At 40.1% G+C, this 21,983-nt stretch overlaps 1 protein-coding gene across 3 annotated transcripts in view; it reads left to right on the top strand.

The window, feature by feature from the left end:
* The window catches only part of ELMO1 (engulfment and cell motility 1), a 317,291-nt gene that overhangs the window by 228,229 nt on the left and 67,079 nt on the right, over window positions 1-21,983 (top strand). Inside the window, exon 1 of one of the 3 annotated variants that reach the window (XM_027729152.2) lies at window positions 5,276-5,708. The exons of the other annotated variants lie outside the window; for them this stretch is intronic. The gene's annotated coding sequence lies outside the window, so the exon portion shown is untranslated. Of the gene's footprint in view, window positions 1-5,275; window positions 5,709-21,983 lie in introns of those variants that run through there. 3 annotated transcript variants of the gene reach the window in all.

Raw genomic sequence — 21,983 nt, 5'->3', positions numbered from 1 at the left:
AGTGTGTGCAAAGCATGAGCTGGAGAAGTAGCTAAAGATGGAAGAATATTGCAGATAAAATGCTACAGCGATGTGGAATTGTTCTTTCCTGGGCATGTGTACTCTAGACCAAGTAATTGAATGAGAGAATTGAGTTTACAGTGACATGACTGAAATTTTTTTTAGTATGTTGCAAAGGGTTTTGATACCAAATTATTGTATACATTTGAACAATGTGGGCAAAGAAGGCAGCAGGGAAAATCCTAGCTGCAACTGTGGATGAAGAGTATGGGATAGATTTGACAGATAGTGCTCATATAGACCGAATGTACTAAAATTTGTAAAACTCACATGATGATTTCTGAGCCTCTTGCATTTGTGTATTTAAGAGTGCCATGTAAGGAATCTTGAAGCTGATGATGTGTACTGTGAAACCTTTTGCTGCCTACTGTCTGGATTTATTATAACTGATTTGAAATTCTTCAGTGTCCTCTCATGCTATATGACTGCAGTGTGTGTTTAAAATGGCAAGACTTAAAGGTTGCAGACAGCTGCGGGGGCTTGTGTATTTTAAGGGCTTTTTTAATATGATAGCTATCCAAAGACAAACTAAATATGATTGTATATGACACTACCGCCAAACCTAAACATCACTTCAGGTTGTTTGTCAGATAGGGCTCTGCTGTACCCAATATCAAGGTTAGAAATACTTTTGTTTTTGTTTGTGCATGTATCAAAATCTATTCAACTTCAAACTTGTTCACTGTGACGAAATAGTCATCCTCTAAGCAACTCAGTTTCTCTTTCTTCCCTTTTTAGACTTCGTTTCTTATGTCTGGTTGTGGTGGCTTTCTTCTTTTTTTTTTTTAAGATGGTGGTATTTTGGTTCTATATCAAACATGAGGCATTTTAGATCTTCTTGGAGTTAACATTGGGGGTGGAAAAAGAACCCACTGTTATTTGTTTGGACTAGGAAGTCTCCTTTTGCTACCCAGACTACGTGTAATCATTTAGCAATAGGAAAACTGAGAAATATTCATATCAGTTCCTGTAGCCAATTTCAGGACTGTTTGTAGGCTGCCTTTGGCTTAGCTGAAGTGCTTCAGTTATCAGAGAAGATGAAGAAGAATTGCAAATTCAACACTCCTAGACAGTCATCATCCAGACTGCTGTTGTGTATGTCCAGGAGTGTTGTATGAAATTCTGTAAAGCTCTGATTTCATTTGTATAAGACAAGTGGAGATTTTCTTTCATGCACGTCTCTGTATCTTGAAGGCTTTTAACATATGTATGTATCCTCAAAAGGGGGGCAACTTGCCCAGTGGTGCAGGAAGATACTTGAATGCTCTTGATGCTCAAAGTACAGGGTAAGGTAGTGAACATTAGATGTGCACACTGGTACTTGGATGGTGGAAATTAAATCTGTCCATGCTTTGCAGAATGAAAGGTTCTGTGGTTTTGTAATTCATATAGACCTTCTGGGTGCTATGGTGGCAGATCACCTCTGAAGGTCATGTCTAATCTGATTTGCAAAGCTGTGTTCCTGACTGTTTTCAGCAGCTTATATATCACTTGGGTGTTCCTATTCAGATAATCTTTGTGGATTGTAGTAAGGTTGTCTTAAATGGCAGAAAGGATAGATTGCTCTTTATGCTATGCTCCAGCATTTTCATTTTAATTTATGTTTATGTGTTGCTATCCAAAAACTTATTTCAGATGCAGTAATATTAGGGAAAAGAATAAAATTCATCAGAGCTTCTCATTTGAAATGAAGGGGCCTTCTGATAAAGAGGCATAAGGTTTTCTGATACCAGGATTAGGGAAAAAACCAAACTGAATGTGGCCTTGAAACCTCTGAAACCTTTTATTATCTGAAGACTAGGTCTTAAGTGACACTTCAAGAATACAGATGTAGAAGAGAAGTCTGTAGGTATTCCTGGAATAAATGCATAGGACTAGCTGTTCCTGGTACAAATCAGCTGCTTCTACAAATGGACTTTTGAAAGGGCTGGAAAGCTTACTGAGAATTAGCACATAATTTATGGCACTGGAAGAGGAGTCAGTGGGAGCCAACCAGCAAGTCCATGACTTGGGAAGTGTTAGTAGGTTAATCATCTTCCTCTTTAGGTATCTGGGCTAAAAAAAGAAAACCCCACGATCTAGAAGGATGAGTAAGTATTCTATCACTGCTGATTGTTCCTCAGCTCCCACACACAAACAGGTCTTAGCCCATGACAGAATACTGCCGAGAGCTGCTGTCAGATTGACAAGTAGCAGCTCCGGTGTGAAGCCTTCCTAGAAATCTTTTATCCTTTTGGTTGAAGAGCATCATTTTTTCCTGCTATCTTAGAATATTTTTTTTTCACAAATCTTGTTTATTATGTTGCTTTGAAATTGCCTGGATTTTTCTAGCCTTGAATTTTTTATCTCCCTTAAAAACTTTCTTAGGTATCTGTTGCCTGTCCTGGTTTAGAGTGCAACAAAATTCTTAGTGTGTTTATTCTCACAACACAACCTTGTGAGAATAGAAATGCAATTTACAGGGGAGACTACTGAGAGAAGAAAGTGACAAAGGTGAGATTTCTTAACGTTAAATCTAACAGCTTGCTGCCATCAGAAGCAGAGATCTGTCACTTCTGCTCCTTACCTATGACAGAAAAAGACCTTAAAAATGGTCTTCTGAATTCTTGACTGGTAGCCCTAATCTGGGACATGGTCTTCTTCCTGTCAGCATGTGAAATGCAGATGGGGAGATTTAAAAACTGGGACAAGAGAAGGTTTCTCCAGATACATCACAGTGCACTGATAATAATTATGTTTGCTTGCAGTGGGGCTTTGTTTAACAAAGCACAGCCTAATGGAGAGTTTTGTACTCTGTGTATCACACAACAGAAAGGAACAATTTGTTTAATTAGGAACCTCTTCACTAGGAATGTGACATTTGGTTTTCATTGTCCAGTACCATTTAAATATTTATTTACGGTTTGCATGACTATTTTAAGCTCTACATATTGACAGTGCTTGCAGTCCATAAGACATGACAATAACAGCTAGAAATATAATATTGGAACATTCACACACAAATTACAGAGTATGCTCCATACTCTTAGACCACTCTCCTACATGATTTAGGTGGAAGGAGGAGTAGAAAAGGAAGGAACTAGACAGATTGCTTTTTCCCCAGCAAGTTCTGTCAGCAAATCTAGGCTTTTTAATTAGCCCCCTTTCCCTTAAAATGCACATTGAATATCTTTCCACAGTTTCATATTTCAAAACTGAAAGAGTGACCGTGAAAGTTGGCAAGCTCAGGGTAATCGTTATAGCGATGGTGCTGCTCTAAAGGCAAATGAAAAGCCGGAAGAAGTACAGCATTGTAAGAAGTGAACCCTGATGACATCCTGAGCCATTAAAAATGCAGTTCTCTCAGAAGCTCATTCTCTGTCCATAATTATAATTGAGTAACAGATGTCCTGAAAAGCCAGGTCTCTGGTATTGGCCTTGCTCCTGAGCACTAGACCAACAGGATTCAAAGACCTTCCTAGACTCTGGATTAGTTTCAGGTAGAAGACATTTAACAAGGAGTGGCCTTTACTGTTCAAGGAGATCAGTGTAACTACCTGCAAGGTTCTGTCACAGTGCATTTTAAAATGCTGCTATTTACCATGGCAAATTTCTGTTATTAGTGTAATATAGAAATGTTGGGGGGTTTCAGAAGGGCTTTCATTTTTTATTCTTCTTTTAATTAAATAAATGAAAATAAGGGTTCATGAATAAGGAACGTGTCCTCATTTTTTCCATCTGAAATTCTTTCTTAACATCGTAGTAATAGTATGTCAGTGTATCATGGCCTGTCCAAGCTTATCTTTTTAATATAAATGCATGCATTTGACTTTTCTCCTCATTTTGCAGTTTCGATAACAGAAACATAGAAAGACTGATAACAGAACGCAAAAGACTTTTTCAGTTGTCCCACAGAAGTCTGAGGAGCAGCCAGAAATTGCCCCCAGCTGTCAAGTCCCTTTGCTGTCTGCACTATTGGCTTAGGAATCTTTTCTCTGTCTGCAATGTTGCTTCCTTTCTTCTAATCATCTTTCCTTCTTTGTATTATCAGAGGGTAAGACAGAGTTTTTGTCAGTGTCTAACAACCTTTTGTGCATGAAGTTTTCCTGGTGTTTCATCAGACCTTGGACAGAACAGGGAACATCTAGTGTAGCATTAGTTGCATGAAGATTCGGGTCACTGTTTGTGGGTACCAGATGCAGTTTTGGAAGTTTCATAATAGCTGTCTCGGATTTTCACCTTGTTTTGGAGAGAGACAATTTATGGAACTGGAAAGGAAAATACGATATTTTTACAGTAGTCTTGTCTTCCGCTGGTCCCTTATTCAAACTTGAAATGTGATTAAGGTGTATTATTCATTGGAACAAGTCCAAAGGAGGACCAAGAAGATCATCTCCTATGAAAACAGGTTTGAGAGAGTTGTGGTTGTTCAACCTGGAGAAAGGAAGGCTCCAGGGAGAGATTAGAGCACTTTCCAGTACCTGAAGGGGGGCAACAAGAGAGGTAGAGAAGGACTTTTTACAAGGGCGTGTAAATAGGACAGGGGGTAATGGCCCTAAAGTGAAAGAGGGTTCGTTTAGTTTAGATATTAGAAAGAAATTCTTTACTGTCAGGGTATTGAAGCACTGGAGCAGGTTGCCCAGAGCTGTGGATGCCCCATCCCTGGCAGTGTTCAAAGCCAGGTTGGATCGGGCTTTGAGCAACCCAGTCTGGTAGAAGGTGTCCCTGCCCATGGCTGGGGGTTGGAACTAGATAATCTTTAAGGTCCCTTCTGACCCAAACCACTCTATATGATTTGGATACACAGAGAGTGTACCTCCTTAGCATATGAATACTATGCTAACAAGTGAATACTCCTGGGGTACATATATATACGTGTGTTGTGGTGTGTTTGCACAGGGAGAAAGTCAACATGTACACAGCTCTGTCTGCGTGTACATTCCCAGCATGTATGAGAAGAGAAAGCAAACTCACAATCAAATAAGCAGTGAGAGCAGAGGGAAAAAAGATGAGATTGCAGTTGATTATGAGCCTGGCAGCAGATGTGCTACACAAATCCAGCCCGCTGCATCCAGGCTGTTTCCATGGCGATGGAGCGAGTAATTGTGGAGCTCCGGCGCACTCCCCCGCGGCCCTGCCGAGGTGGACGCGGGTGCCGGGTCCCCACCAGCGCTTCGCCTGGGTGGGCACCGGGCTCTGGGACAAAGCGAGCAGGAGGAGAGGGGGAGCCCCAGAGATGGGGAGCTCTTGATTTATTTATTCCCCGCGTCTAATGGTAGCATGCTAGGGAAGCGGCGCTCTTCCTCGGAAATATGGTCTCCTAAGATGCTAAATAAATGGGCAGGAGTTTCCCTGCCACGGGATTGGGCTGCCATTGGCTGCTGCCGCCTGCCTGTGCCAATGGGAGCCCGACGGGCACCCGCCACATAAGCAAAGCTACACGCTCAGCCCAGCGGCGCGGGGACGGGGAGCGGGCAAAGGTGTGCGAAGGAGGGGGCTGCTCCTCTCACATGGCTACAGCGAGGACGGGTCTCCTTAGAGAGCTTCGCCAGAGACCATCTGCTGCCCGTGCGCATTGTGCCTTCCGCAAAAAGCAGCATTAAGTCATTCGCTCACTGTAGTGTGGGAGGTGAATTTGTCATCGGGAACGATGGAGCTACGAGATCTCTGTAAGTAAATCTGTGTACTTTATCCTGCTATTTTAGCCTGGGCATAGATCAATAAATGGTGTTGAGGAATGGCAAAAGCAAATTAGTAGCAACTGTAAATAGCGTGAAGGATTCCTCAGTTTTGTTTCCCATATAGCGAGATCTGTTCTTCCTAATGGTTCCAGGCATCGGACAAACTAGTTAGCTGTTTGCAGTGCCTTGGGTGTTTTTTTAGCCTAATTAAGATTATTCAGTGGAAGGATACTGTGTTCTCCAGGGCATTTCAGATCCCCTCTGTGTTTGTAAAGAAAAGCAAACTATGTGGAGCAGAATATCATAGGCAAAAAAGTCTGAGGTACCCCCATGTAGTCATCAGCATTTGTGGTGTCAGTATAATAATAACAGGTACAATATTACAGTGGTCAAACGCTAGTTCAGACCCTGAACCAAGAAAACACGAGTTGCTCATAATTCATCACTGTGTTCAGCAAAAACAAATCATTGCTTTTCCTACCCTTTATGTTCTTTTTTTTTCCCCAAATTAATTTCTTTTTTGGAGGGGGATTTTAAAAACACATTTAATTCAAAACCTTTCCTGTTTGTTTATGAAGCCCATGAGTACATGAGAAGTGTGGAGAGTTTCCTTTTTCACCATTGAGGGGCATGTGTTAGAAGTTGATTCCTTTGCCTTTTGGGACTCTGCTTTTGTTTTTGTAAAGCAGAAATGGTATATTTAGAAGGGGGAGGGTGTGTGTGTGCAAATCTGTCCCTCTGTAACCCTCTGGGGTTACTTCAGTTACACCAGCCATGAATTCGGCTCAGCATTGTTCATGTTTTATCAGGTATTTGCTGTTAGACACTCAGCTTTGCTGCATGGAGCTTGTAGATGACTCTGCTTAACCCTCTCAGAGACTGTAGTCGTCTTATCTGGTTTGTGAAAATACATAGGGGAAAGGACAGAAATGAGAACAAAATGATTTAAAAAAAACTTTGTATATTTTCACCCTGTGCCTGAGCTAGTCGTGTATCAGGAATTTTATAGTAACCAAACTAGATGCAAACATCATATGAAGCTGGCTGCTTTTTAGGGATCCATTTTTGGTATCTTGTGTTCATTTTAGAACTTAACACACATCTTCATTTCCCAGCATTAGGAGCTGCTGAGAAGTCACATTGCTGTCTGGGAATCTCAGGCTGAGGGTGTGAATTTTTTTTAGATATGGTTTAACTGGTCAGCTTTGCTTTTGAGATACTGCCTTGCAAGTTGTAGCAGGAACGTGTGTACGTGGAGCTTATTCCTTCAGTTAAAGGAATCAAGTGTTTCTTCAGAGTTGATGCCAAAAAGAATTGTCAGTGTTTTCAAGAACTGTTGGATCAATATAAATTAAAAAAAAAATACGGAACATAGAATTCAGTGCATTGATACAATGAGAGTGTCTTGGTGAAATCTGTGTAAAGCTCCTCTGTGTAGTTTTGAATGTTTAACCTGATGTATCACAAATGCAGGAGGAACCCTTATTAAGCTTGAATTACTGATTTTTCTGAAGACATAAGTCACTCTTACCTGTGTTTCCCAGGGGTGTTTGGGTTGCCTTTTATTGAAATGATGGCTGCAGGCATCCTGTGGCACTGGACTTAAAAACAACATAATTTCTCTAAGGTATGCAAAAAAGAAATAACCATTAGCTCTTATTGCAATGCTTATTTTTGTTTAGCAGTGATGAAAGTGCCAAGAATGATTTTTTTTTCTTAATGAAGCAGGTATGTAGCTGCTATGTTGCCTTCCCCAGGGTCTTGTATCATTCATTTGTATTTGCTTAGCACTGGTGTAGCTGAAAATCCCATAGCGTACAGCAGTCTAGGCAAAGTGATGTGCCCACTCCCCATCTTGGAGGCGGATGCTTTGATCTAGGCTGAGATCTTCCATAAAAAGCAGTGAGAAAGCTTGGACTTCTGCACACCTGAGAATGGTTTGTTCCTGGCTTCAGGCTGGTCATTTTGATCACCTTTGGGATGCATCAAAATGAAACTCCATTGCACCTTTGAGGCTTTTTAATTCTATACCTACTACCTTCTGCTTTATTTTTTGATTGCTAATGGGAAAGCCTAGGAGAACATTGTCTTTTAAGGTCACTGCAACTCTTAAGATGATATTTTAGTTCTTGGTAGCACTCCAGGGATATAGTTCCAATAACATAAACCTCTCAAGTTTAGTTGCTAATGTTAGGCAACTACTGTATGTGATAGTGTTCCTCTATCTCCCATAGCCGTGTTTGAAGGGATTTTTTTGCTTGTCTATCCCTGTGCATTAGCAGATAAAGGGAGGGGACTGGGGAGGGAGAGAGACAGCCTATAACTGCTAAGCATTGGATCAGTCTGTCTGAGGTCTTCAAACCACAGCAGTGCCTGAGGTAGAAAAACTCATATTGCAGTCAAAGCCAAGCTTGCATTAGATTTTTGACCTGATGGTACAGAGAACAGTTGCTTGTCATTAGTGCTTGGGGATGATCTATGTGGGAGAGGCATTTCAGATTTCCAGGCTCTAAGAGTTCCAGCAACAGAGGAGTGAGTAGGCTTCAGTGAGAGCTGTGGCATGCTGGCAGCAGTTGGGAGGATGCAGAAGCTGAAAAATGCTATCTTGGGGTAGCTTTAATTGGTTGCATTGGAAAACACTTGGTTTGATGGGCTCATATGTCTTCTAAAACGTTTGGTGCCAGACCAAATTGGCATACCTCCATTGACTTACACGAGATGCCACCAGGCATTGATTCGATCTTCAGTCTTATGCTTACATTTTTCTGAGAGGAGTAAGATTTTCACAAAGGCAGTAGGTTATTTTTTCTCTCTATTTGCCTCTGTGACAGTAATGTCGAAAACCTAAGTGAAATAGGCATTCCACCTGTTTTGGTTTGTTTCTATGGGCTTTCTATGGGTTATCCTTTGCTTACAGAACCTTATTCCCATATGTTAGTCTATACTAGAAGCATAGAGCAGAAATTCTTATCTGAGCTTTTTATGTGTCAAGAGATACTAAATTTGAATATTTCATTATTTCCCTGGATCTCAACCCTCCTTCGATTTCAAAAAACCTTGTGGCCATTCGTGTTCTAGGTAAGCAGATGCTAGAGCCAATTTTCCCTCGTCTGTATTTTGTTTTCACCACACTATTCAAGTGAGTAGGTACAAATTTTTACACATGGGTGTAAAAAGATGGCTCGATATGTTTACATCCAGACCAATTGCAGGTAGTCATAACTCCAAATGAGACTAACCACTCAAAACCAGTTCCTTATTTTTGTGTATGGAAAAAAAACTCCAAAAATCAAACAAACAATTTTTAGGAAAAGTTTCTCCATGCTAGGGCTTGGCTTACGTGGAACATCGTGCTAGGTCACAGAAAGCTCTTGCTCCCTGTTCAGTACATGCACACTCACATCTCAAGTGGCAAACACACGCAACAAAGCAACGCCAAGCACAGAATAAAAATGGAACAGCAGTGAAGCAAAGACGAGTGAATCGTGAAAAGCCCATTGATTTGCCTGACACCCATTTTGTTCAACATTGTGCAGTGCTAATCTGAAAATTCCTGTGCGTCATGAAAACTTTTCAGAACAATAAGAACTGTCAATTTCAACAGATTTTTACAGACCTGTCATTATTCTTCTTGTCTTGAAGCACTAAGTGGCATAGAGAGGGATTTTTGGCAGGAGTTCAAGAGTGGTCTCGTAAAGAGGAATCGTGTGTCACTGCCTCACGTATGTTATCATTTGCAGTTAGAGTTCAGCCTAGCACTGGCTCCTGGAAGCATGTCTTCCCCCATCCAAGTGTGCTGCTTTTAGTGACCTCATTTATTTTGTCTCTTAAAAAAAACCCACAACTACAAACCACTGCTTTTTACTGTTCTTAGTTGCAAAAATGTAAAAGCAAGAAATTGTACATTCTTTCTACATTTTGACTTGATGTCTTCCAGAAAACTAGAATACTTTGATAAAATCATATCTCACCCCACCTGCTGCTCCTTTGGAAAGGTGGGGATAGCAGCAGTGATGGCCATAAGCAGAAGTTTTTATTAACTGCCTCTCTCTTGAGATTGTATAGCTGGTACTTCCTTCTCTTGGAGCATCTATAAAAAAAGAGAAGCTCTCACACCCCACATTCCCCATCATTAGGAACTACAACCCCTCTTAGAGACATGCCCCTGTGAGGAGAAGCATAATGATGGGAAGAAACATGGACTTTGTGTCAGAGAGACTCAATTTTAAGTTCTTTATTCAGAATCAGAAGCCATGTAACTTTACAGTGTTTTGTCTTCTATAATTACACTTCCCAGTGTAGTATCATATGCATACATGCCTCACCCAAATTAAATAAAGTTTCAGTACAGCAAAGGTCATGACATTCACGCTGAATATGAAAAAATTCATTCAGTTATGCATCCTTGGTATTGGTAACTAGCAGAATCCATACATGTTGCAAGAAACCTCCAGCATTTTCAAAAGTCTGTGCAGCATAGATCCATTTTTTGGAGACTTCACAAAATTCTGGCAGGTTTTGCTATTTAAGAGTTCAATGGTTTCAAAAAAGCATGTGAAAATCACACCTCAGAGGACACGCATGACCTTCATATAAACTACAACTTTGATTATCTGGAATTTGGGTGTTTAAAACTCCTCTGCAATGAACAGAAGCAATCTTGTAATGGGGTGAAAAAGGAGATCTTCATATTAATGCTAGTCTGCTGTCAAATTAATACATCAAATAATATACTCTTATCCTGAATCAGTGGACTGCTTTTATCAGAGCTTTTGATGTGGCAAAGAAAGTGCTTGTTCCATAGCTACAAACCCAACTCTTCTAGTCTTCCCGTCTCTTTGAACTTAAATTTTCTTAAGACTTGGAACGTTGTGATACAGAGAGCAGCATTCATAGCTAGGTATTTCAAGACTCACATCCAGAGGCATATTAGAAACCTCACAAAGGGATTTTCTTTAAGAGAGGTTTTCAAATATATGTAACCTTCTGGCTTGACCTCTGGATCCACTCCCAGTCTACATTTCAAGAAAAAGAATCTACCCACATATGGTTATCTCCAGTAAGATCAAAGCTGTCATTGTATTCTGACACCTGTGAGAAAGAAATGGATATAAAAAAACGTCGGGGAAATGGTGAAAAGATTTGAATGAGTTCCCATTTATGAAAGACATGCACCCACGGATCTTGGAAGCAAAGGGAAGACTTTTTAAGGATAGCTGCAGAACATTTCTTTATTTGTAAACCTCACCAAGGTAATTAAACAGACTTGAAAACATAAACAAAAATAGATTTTCTAGATCCCTACAAATATATCTCTGCTAGCACTTTACCATGAAAGTTAATAAGGTTCTAACTTTAGACTAGGTTTTCTACCTGTTGCCTAACAGAAGCCACTGCAAAGGATGGTGTTATTTCATGCTACCTTTGGAGCCTCTCATCAAGGTGTGGTATTTTTCCCAGTTTCTACCCTTTTCTGGCAAAGATGGAAGTTGTCATAGATTTATCCCAGCTGCAGTAGATACTTCCTGAAGGACTGCAGAGTAAGTATCTTCAGATTGAAAAATGCACCTCTATTCACCTGTTTGTGTTTCCTACTGTCCTGTGAGAAAGCACCAGAATGGCTTTGCAGAGCCTGTCTTTCCTCTGTGTGGACAGATCATCGGCATAAGGCACAGCGGAGTTAAAGTGTGAATTTTACTGCGTTGTGCCCTTGCCTCAGCACAACCAGCCACAGCAGAGCCCTTGGCTTTCAGGTAAAGCCTTGAATGCCCTACAAGAGAAGCGTGTCCCACGTTTTGACAGCACCACAAGGTTATCACCTCTGCATCAGATAATTCAGCATGATGCTGTGGAGCGTTGTGGCTGGAAGATCCTTGCTCTGCAAGAAAACTAATTTACAGTCCCTGTATTCAACCCAAGGGGTTAAAAGGTATCTGTGGCACTAGCAACTAGTCACTGGATCATACATCAGGACTGTAGATCAACCGGGCTTCTCTCTTGATTCTCTCTGTGCCCTCACAAGGGACTTTCTCCTCTACCCCTCCCCCATACTCACCTTTTGTAGGGTGGAATTAAGCCATTTGGCCAACAGAAGCTCCTCTCAGCTTTTAGAAAGGGGAGCATCCCTGATGTGAGGCTCTTTATTATCAGTTCAAGCTCCCAGCTGCAAGGGGATACAGAATGTCCGTGAAACTTCTCACTTCTACACCCCTAGTTGCTTTGTTGCACAGAGTAAAAAGGCAAAGGCTTTAGTTAGGAACACTTCTGATGCTTTGAAACTACAATGAGGAGTTGGATTATATTTATATGTTAATAGTTGGTCTTGAATTTTTCTGCCTTTAAATGCTATTGTAACCCAGTTAAATATTTAATAAAAGAGTGGGAAGTCTATTCACAGTTGTTTCAGAAATAAATTCCATCCTTCTCACATCCCGACTTACCTTTTAAAATCCCCTGTTCAAATTATCACCCTATCTCAAACAGCAACACAATGTTTGGGGTTATGCTTACAACGTCTTAAGTCCCATTTTTAATGGCAAGTGGAATTATGGTCATTTCTAATGGTACTGAAAAGGTACAAGTGAAACTTAAAAGATCTGCTTTTTCGTGCATGAAATTATGTATCAGTCCACCTTTGCATGCAGGATTTCCATCATTCAGAAGTCATGGGCATCTACCCCAGACTGAACTTTGCACCAATCCTAATAACAGTTTTCATTGCTAAAGGTTCTAGCCCAGTGAATTTCAAGGCTTTGAATTAGTATTATATATTTAAGGTATAAGCAAGAAACTTCTAACTAAGAATGTCTTTGATGGAGTAAATATCAAGTGTTTCAGGCATACAGTTCTGACCGTTAACATTTATCATTGGCTTGGTAAGATAAACAATTGCTGGATGTGTGTCAGATTCTTTGGTTTATAAAGCACTTTCCTGTCAGATTTCAGTAAAGAATGAAAAAGACACTTTCTAATTTTGTTAACTGTTATTGGGTACTGGTAATTGAATGAAGTTTAGGGGTTTCTGTCAGAGAGATAATTGACAAATTTGTAATGGGAAGAGTGTAGGAAAGCTCCACAGCTAATTGTATAATTTTAAACTTAAACACCAGAGCTCAGTTGCTGCTTGTTCCAGGAGTTTTCCCAAGCTGTGATTTAAAGGCTTTATTGCACCAAAATCCCAGAGGTTGTTGCAGTTTGCAGCAGTGGGCTGCCAGAAGATAATCACAGTGTGTAGTTCTTATGATTGTAAAGAAATGTGCACATTTTGTCATGATCTCCTGCATAGGCAGACACCTGGGCCTGAATCCAGATCCTTTAAGATCATACCCTTGATCTGATGTCCTCATCTTTGCCTCTGAATCATTACTGCTGGCAAACCATTTAACTTAACAAGGCTATTGGCATCTCTGATGCCACAGCCCATTTGGAGCATCTATCTGTTACCAGTGCCACAGAGCACCCACGAAGGTGAACGTCACAGGTTGTGTGTCACTTTTGGTGCAGAGTACAGCAGTCCTGCTTTGTGATTTCAGTCACCTCAGCAGTATCCATTGCTGATATGAACACTGTGGTTAGGGTCCAAACTCAAAAGCTGCTTAAAAGGAACACCAGTGCAGAAGGCAAAACCTTGGCTGTGTTGAAACAAGTGCCAAAACTCTCATCAGTTTTAGGCTGGTCCTCCAAATCAAGGGGCTATCTTCCTCCTGGAGTGAAGTGGTCAAATTGTACCATTAAGTGAGCCAAAAGACATCTCCTAAAGAAAGTGAAAGATGTCAGAGAGCTCTATGTGAGTCAGTCACAAAACAAGTAACAATTTTGGTTTCTGATATATAAAAAAGAATGTTACACTAGGGATAACAGCTCGTTACTTGCTTTGCTTTCAGGATGCGGGGAGAAAGGAAGAGAAAGAAACTACTTGTAGCCAAGTTGGCTGCTACAGTCCAGCAGCACAGTCAATCAAATTGTTTCATCCTTCCAAGTTATTCTGTAATGGCACTGATTTATCTTGCTGCCATGCAATTGTCCCCTGTTGATAATTCCAGTTCTGTCAAGAGATGACAGAGATTTTACAAAAAAACTGCAAGCTACTTTTGCCAGCAGCAAAGAGCAGGAGAGCAAAGTAAGATTTCCTTCTTTTCACTGATGCCTATAAATAGTCCATGCTAACCCTAAGAGCCTTGAAGAAGTAGGGAATCTTTTTTAAAAAAGAATCCATTATTTTTAAAACTACATTGACTCAGCAGAAGTAGATGTGTGTGCTTTAGATCATGATAGGTTGATAATCAAGCCCTGCTGTGAATGCTTAGCACTTTAATTCTGGCTGTAACATTTTACATTTATTTTAATTCTACAATGGACTGGCACAAGTCTCAATATAATGGCCAGAAAGAAGACTGCTTCATTATTGTAGATATTTTTTTAAAAAACGTCTTATTTACAGTTTTTACAATTTAGTTCTCTGTTTCTTTGATTTTCCCTGTGTATGTGGGAAACAAAGGAGATAATTAACCAAAGTGTATTTAATTTGTATCAAGAACATGTTGCTTAATGACAAATCTTGGAGTTCTCTGTTGTACTAAGCAGAACTAGTCACAGAAGTCATTGCATGGATTTCATTGGTGTTACTCGAATATGCAAATGCTATCCAAACATGATTTGAGCTACTTTGAAAAGTATAACAGGTTTCTTAGGAAAGCTGAGTCCCTTGGTCTTGCAGACAGGAGGGCTTTTTTGATATGGCACTAGTATGCATGCATCCAATTAGAAATGATCAGAAAATCCAGATTTATGTAATAGGAGAAGATAAATAGAATGCTTACCATTGCTGAAGTAAGGAGAAAAATTATCATCTCTGTGTGTATAGATGTTATAAATAATCTAGAAATACATCACCTTTTGGGTTGCCCTGTAGTCATAGAAGACTTCTTACTACTACAACTCACAGGATCATCACTGGAAATGTAAATTTCTGCAGAAAATGCAGATCTCTGTATTGCTACATTAATTTTTTTTTCCTGTAATTTTAGACATACTTAAAAGATATTTCCAAAAAAAATGTAGCTAAATTAGTACATATACCATACTGACAACAGTATACATACTGTTTAAGTGAAACAAGGCTGTAAAAGAGCCTAAAGATATTACCTACCAATGAAGTCATTTTCCTGCTGTTATTAGTCTTGAGAAGGAGTTGAGTTCCGAAAATACTGTAGAAAGTGTGAGCTTGAAAAGGAAGAAAAAGAACTGATTTCTACTATTTTATGTGTATTTTGGGGATTGATAGAAAGGAAGATTAAACTGTGTGTGTTTGAGAGCAGCATTTGATCACTTGAGATTCTGTCTACTCTGCTCTTAATCCTGTAGTATTTCAAGATCCTTAACCATCAATTTCTAAACATGATAATCCAACCCCCTGCAGTCAGTTGTGTTGATCTCATCAGGAGCCACACAGGACTTTCTGGTCTTTCAGTAGAAAGTGGCTTAATCTAGCAGGCAGGTAGGTGGTGTTGAATTTTCTTTGAAAAGAGTTTGGCTTGTCTAGTAGTTGGTTTCAGTCTAATGCTTAAATGTCATTCTTTTATTTGGTTCTTCTGAAGGTGACCTTACTTCAGTAATGGTGAAAATCGTCCCTGTTTAGAAATCTCACCTTTGGTAAAACTTAAGTTAGCAAAACTGAAGTTAGCATTGTGGAAAAAGAGCTTTCCTGTACACACTGTTCACTTTTGCTCACTGATCTGGCAGTCCACAATCTCCCCAAGTGCTTTGCCTTAGTAAGGCTTGCCTTGCTGCAGGGTAAATAAGACAGAATACCTCATTTAACTATCAAAGATTTCACTGAAATATCAGCATGAGCTGCCTACAACACCTCCAGTGCGGATATCCTACCCTGCATGTTCTAGATTGCTATTAGGAAGAATGAGAAGGGGAGCCAATTCTTCAGCATATTGCTGTGCAACACCTTCCTCCTCCAAAAGCTGTAAATGAGCCTTCAGAATTAGGTGGATCTCTTTTAAATACTAAATCATAGCACCTTACATTCCTTTCTGTTTTATTTTAGCAATTTAGTCCTAAGATAAAAAAATTCAGAAGGAAAAGTAACAGGATAATGCTGTAAAGCCAGTGGTCCTGTTTTCAACAGTGTGAGTATCAGGAGTCAGGCTACAGATTTTTACAGATGACATCCAGTAGCTTTTCAGTGACATCAGTGGGCTCCAACTTACTCTTAGAGAGGCATAATGAATTCTGTGTTGGCCAAATTGGTCACTTAGAAGCTGCCCTCCAAGCGTATCATAGGAACAAGCTGCAGAGGTACATGATGCTAACTTACAAGCTATTACATACATGCTAATTTAATATATCTCTTCTGGAAATCTTTAGTATACTTAGTTAAAACCAGGAAAGCTAGTAAAGGGACTTGTCTCTAAAGCTCTGGAAAGATAATTTAAAGTTGCTCTGAGTGTTACCAGAGCAGAATAATGGCCAGAAAGTACTCAGCAAAATCCAAAGGAGGAAAGCAGGATGCAAGTCCTTGCAGTCTTTGGGGGCAAAGAAGAGTGAAGAGTGGGGAAAAGCAGAACAGTAAGCCAGAATTTGTTGAAGCTGGCAGTGTGTGTTGTGAAGGGAGGAGAAAGCAGTTATGCCATATCCAAAATGGAAACACTAAGACCAACCTTGAATAAGATGGTATTATTTCTATTTGGCAGGCATCCTATCTCTGAGAAGCAGCGAAGGAGAAAGAAAGCACTGTCTCATGGTGAGGTTGGTGACTAAGTCAGACTGACACAATCTGCTTCAGTTTCTCCATCCACCACAGATTTGTTGTGCCACCTTGAACCAAGCAAGAGAACTTCACTCTTGCTCCCTGGCTTTCCACCTCTGTCATCCATGAGCAGTAACACTGTCCTGACTTAACAGGATTTTGCAGGTATAAAGTATACAGAGCAAGCAAAAATAGACTTGTGCCCATAGGGTTTGTTACCTTGCAAACAAGCTGCAATAAAGTTTACAGATGTAAACCCATTTATTAACCAAGGATGCTTTTGTAGTTAAAATACTACAATTCTAGTTTCTTAAAGGAGATGTGAAATTTCCTTGAACAAAAGTGGTTTTGTAGAGAAGCAAGAGTACTGTGCTAAATGTGAAATTGTTTCTTGTGTTCAGTAAACTTATTTCTGTCTCACTGGATCCAAATGAGGGCTATCTTTCTTCAAAACTCAATTTTATATGTGTTAGAGCCAAATTTGTGTCTGAAAGAGCTAACATTTGAGTAAGTATACTATATAATGTGTGTTAAATGATAGGCCATAGCTGTGCGCTGTCAAGGTTTAAACTAGACTAGTGATGCCAGTTTGCTTGGTTGTTGAACAATACTGGGTCAAATAAACATTGAAGGTTGTGGGCAGCATCACTGTTATATGATTGGGGTGTCCCCCACCATGACCAGAGCCAATGTGTCCTCCTGCTGTGCACTTATGCTTTCTCAGAACCAGATGCAGGCCTGCTGTGTCATAGGAGACATTCAAGTTGGCTTACTAGGGAGGAAGGAATGACTGCTTTTTCTCAAGAAAAGGAAAGGGAGGGAAGACAAGAGAACAGGCCATATTATTTGCTTTGGAGGCAGTAGGTATGTCACCTTCAATGAGATGTGTATTACAGAGTTATTTTCCACCTTGTTTCTACTTACACAACTGTCTTAGCATAAGTCCTGGGATTGGAAAAAGTATTTCAGTAATTTCTGTGTCATTTACATTTCACAGTGCTTCCATTTACATTGGGATGCTTTAGTTCATCAAAACCAATAGAAGACAATGTAGCATCTTCACCATGCTGACCAAAAACCAGCCATCTTCAAGGAAGAAAAGATTGGAAATATAAATAGCTACCAAAAATGTGTCCCTGCATTTAAAAAATGCTGAGTTCTAGGATGTTCCTGCTGTTACTGTCTTGTCTCTCCACCCCCTTTTTTCTTTTTCTAGCTCAATAGTGGCAGCTGATATAATAATGGGCTATTGCACAATTTTACACCTAAGGTACACGGTCATATTTTAGAACCTGACAGTGTTCTCTTTCTGGAATAGAAACACTGCTTGCAACCCACAACTGAAACAATTAGCTATAAAACAGAAAGCAGCTTCATTAAACAAAAAAAAAAAATAATTGTTCTCTGGCTTAGAGATACAGTTTATGAGTTTGTTAAAAGAAAGCAAAAGAAAAAATTCAAGTAGACGCGTGAACAAGCCTCAGAGTACTTCACCAGCTCTTACGGGTTTTCAGAATATAAATGATTTCAATTAAAAGTCATTTGAGAAGATATAATAGAAGAAAGGGCTATAACAACAGCAGATGGAGCAGAATAGAAATGGTAATGTTACTGTATATACCTGCTTGCAATAAAAACAGCAATTGAAAGGAGGCATTTGAACTAAACTTTATGAACATGTGTCCTTATAGCTTTTATTAATGGGTTATTCTGTTCCTCTCCTAGTTTCTCTTGACCCTTTTCTGAGGGTTAAATTAATCCTTTGTGTAGCTTAGCTGAGAATAATGAAGTTGCCCCAGGGTACGAATGTAGCCCTTGGGTTTGACCTACAGAAGGCTGAACCTCTATTCTTCACTATGTCTTCAGGCACTTTTGTTTATTTTTGATTAATTAAAAACACCCTCTCCATTCCCCAGGCTTATGTGCTCTCCTGTACAAAATAAAGGAGGTTCCAGTGTCTGGCCTTTCTCAGCCTATCCATACCAACACAGAGACAGTGGAAAATTCTGCTAATGAGGGGATCTTAATGACTCTGATCATGTTTGTGAGCAAAAGGGCTCATGTTCTGATAGAGCTGATGTGGGCAAGGTTTATGATGTGAGGAACAGCTTGGATTCCTTTTGGATTGCTACAGGCTGTTGTTTGTGTTTCTGGAGCCATAGGTATGGCTTGCATTTGGCCAGAGCCTTTTTTACTGAAGGTGAATTAAACCAGCTAGAATTTGATCTAGAGTAGACAGTTCTGGGCCCCTCAGTTCAGGAAGGATATTGAGGGGCTGGAGCAGGTCCAGAGAAGAGCAACAAGGCTGGTGAAGGGACTTGAGCACAAGTCCTATGAGGAGAGGCTGAGGGAGCTGGGGTTGTTCAGCCTGGAATAGAGGAGACTCGGGGGGGGACCTCATCACTCTCTACAACTACCTGAAAGGAGGTTGTAGCCAGGTGGGGGTTGGTCTCTTCTCCCAGGCAGCTATCAGTAAGACAAGAGGGCATGGTCTTAAGCTTTGTCACGGGAGGTTTAAGTTGGATATTAGGAAGAAATTCTTTACAGAGAGGGTAATCAGGCAATGGAATGGGCTGCCCAGGGAAATGGTGGATTCTCCGTCCCTGGAGGTTTTTAAGATGAGACTGGATGTGGCACTTAGTACCATGGCCTAGTAACCACAGTGGTAGTGGATCAAGGATTGGACTTGATGATCTCAGAGGTCCCTTCCAACCTGGCTGATTCTATGATTTTGTGATTCTATGAAATGCCTGTTCTAGTTCCTATGTATTGTATTTTTTAAAGGTTTCAAAAGAGATGCTTTTCTCTTGACATTTTTAGTACATCACTGTCCATGAAATAGCGCCGGTTTTGGGTCCAAAATCTGGCTTATTATGCAGTGTGAGAAACAGATTGGAATCTGGTCCAAAGTCCATTGTTCTGAGATTTTTGACTGTGGTAACTTTCCTCTTTCTTTCTTTCTTTTGAAACACTTTTGTAGCTTACTTACATTTTTTTCCCACATCCTTCTATCTACCATGCCAGTGTGCAGGTAACACGTAGTGGCCACGTGGATGCTGGCACTTTGCTCTGAGGCATCAAAAGCAAAATAGAATTGACAGAGAGAGAAGTTGCATCTTGAGAGCACAGCAAGAAAGGCTCCTTTTCCACAGTGCCATGAAAGCTAGGAGCCAACCAAATCCACCTCTCCCCTCACCCTTTTCTTCTTTAACCCTCTAAATTGCCTGTGAATTGGGGTTTAAGCTGGATTTAAAATAACCCATGTATATCAGGTTCATTCCTTCACAAATCAGGAGATTTGCACATCTGTCTTAGCATAAGTGTTTCCTTTCAGTGTTCATTAGAGCAGAGATAGATGGGATTTTTGTCATGAATAAAAATGGATGGCTTCTGACAACTTGGAAATCTCTAGAGGTATAGAGAGCACCATTGTACTGAAATTTGAGAAAGGTTAAGTTTTCCTTATGGTCACAACCAACCTGTGAACACCTAAAGGAATTTACAGGGGGTGTTTAACACATGCCAGTGATGTTTCTGATGTCCATGCTGTGTTGTGTGCTGGTCCTTTGCTGCTTTAAATGTTTGATTACTTAGCTACCTTCTGCCAAGAGGGTATTTTCAGACAAAGAAAAGAGTGGTGGCTAAGAAAGACTTCTTTTGAGATCTGTAGTTGTGTTGGATTTGTTTTGTACTGATTCTAGAGAATGCTGATTAGTATAAATCATCTTGCATTGCAACACTTGACCAAGGCCTATAATCATGTCACTACTTCAGCTGTGTCTGTTTGAGAAGTCCCCAGATTAAGCAGAGTACTTATGGTGAGAAGTCCCCTCTTTGCCAGCTGGGAGGTTGAAACCAGCTGCATTCTGAAATTTGAAAGAGAGAAGGAATCCATGAACTACTTAGTAAAATGGTCTCTTCCTCATTACCCTAATCACACATGTATGCTGAAGGCTGCAATCAGCTTGTTTCCTTTTTTTTTTTAAATCAGGCAGACAAAAGGAAAAGACTAATAAACATTGAACTGAAAAGGATCACTTGGGTCATCTAGGTCCCATCCCTGGAGCTCAGTAATAGACATAAGAGCAGAGGAGACCATTAAACTTCTATTCCAGCTGTCTTGTTGCATGCTTCAGGGCATGACATTCCCTGTTCCCAATGTTCTTTAAACCATGTAGATCCTTATGGAGAACTAAGTGGCCTGCATAATGTGCCAAAGGACAAATCAAGGCAATTGCTTATCTCAGGATTTCATTTCTTATATGAAATGGTATCTGAAAATTACATTTCTTGGACAAAGTTCCTAGGTAATTCAGGGGAAAGCAAAAGTACCCAACATTTTCAGTTGCCCTCCTGGATCTTGTTCTCATAGCCTTAAATGTCAGTGACTTAAATCCTGAGTGTGTGCAACGCATGCATGAGAGGTACTAATACTACCTGTAGCATTAGTTTGCCTTGTCTACTCTCTTAGATGTGATAGTTGCCACTCTTCAGCTCTGGGGAATAAGACAAAAGGAGAATAACTCATGAAAGAATTAAATTATGTGTCCGAGGTCATACAAAGGCACCTGTGGCAGTCAGCAGTTAGATCTGTGCAATTTAAATATTAGCAGAGTACATAAATTAAAAGGGATTGCCTTCTTTCAGTTGTTTTGGGGATTTTAAGTGAGAAATGAACCTTCAGGCTCTGTCCAGACTATGGTCCTTGTCAAGTTTTTAACTCTCCTTTATTCAAGTAGTGCTAATTGGTATTATTGTGCTATCTGTAGTTAAGGAGAATTTCTGGGTATCCGTGAATATGTCAAGCTTCAGTCCAGTATTTAAAATCAGCCACTATTTTGTCACTACCATTTCCACCAGCCTTCTCTTCTTTTTGAGGGGCGTTCTTATTGCTGTAAGCCCCAGCAAAGACTTGGCATAGGGGCCAATATTTGCTTTCTGGTAGTATAGGACAAATATGGAGTATGGAGCAACGGCACAGTGGTAGCTAGACTAGGTCTGGAAAAGCACAATAGAAGTATTGATATTACAAATATAAAACCTGGTTAATAATGAAGTGCAGTGAAAAGTACCATGTTCTGGCTGTGGATAGATCTGAGTGCAAGAGAACTTTGAGCCCTTGAGGTTCCATAGTATGCTCCAGATATTTGTGTTAAGAAAAATTAGCAGTTGTGGATATAGTGCACATACGATGAGCATTTGTCACCAGTAGGTTGATCCTGTGAGATCCTGAGCATTGTCAGCTCTCAAAAATTTTGATGTCAGTTATAAAAAATAAAACTAGACTCCTAGTGCAGGAGACAAGACTAGAAAATTCTCACCCCTCCCCCCCCAAAAAAAGTAAAAATCTATGAACCTTTTGTTTTGGAGGAATGTCTGTGTTAAAAATAGTACTTTTCATAACTGGGTATGTCTGCCTTGTATGTAACATCCCTGCTTTGTGCACCAGATGAAAGTCACATCTGTGGCTCCATTTGTCTAACAAGTAGTTTTCCTGCAGGCTC

The sequence above is a fragment of the Pipra filicauda genome, unplaced genomic scaffold (genome assembly GCF_003945595.2).
Source record: "Pipra filicauda isolate LSUMZ 115617 unplaced genomic scaffold, ASM394559v2 scaffold233_size1220752_pilon, whole genome shotgun sequence".
NCBI classification, from domain to species: Eukaryota; Metazoa; Chordata; class Aves; order Passeriformes; family Pipridae; genus Pipra; species Pipra filicauda.
The sequence above is the reverse complement of the archived record's forward strand: the minus strand, read 5'-3'. Positions and strand labels throughout refer to the sequence as shown.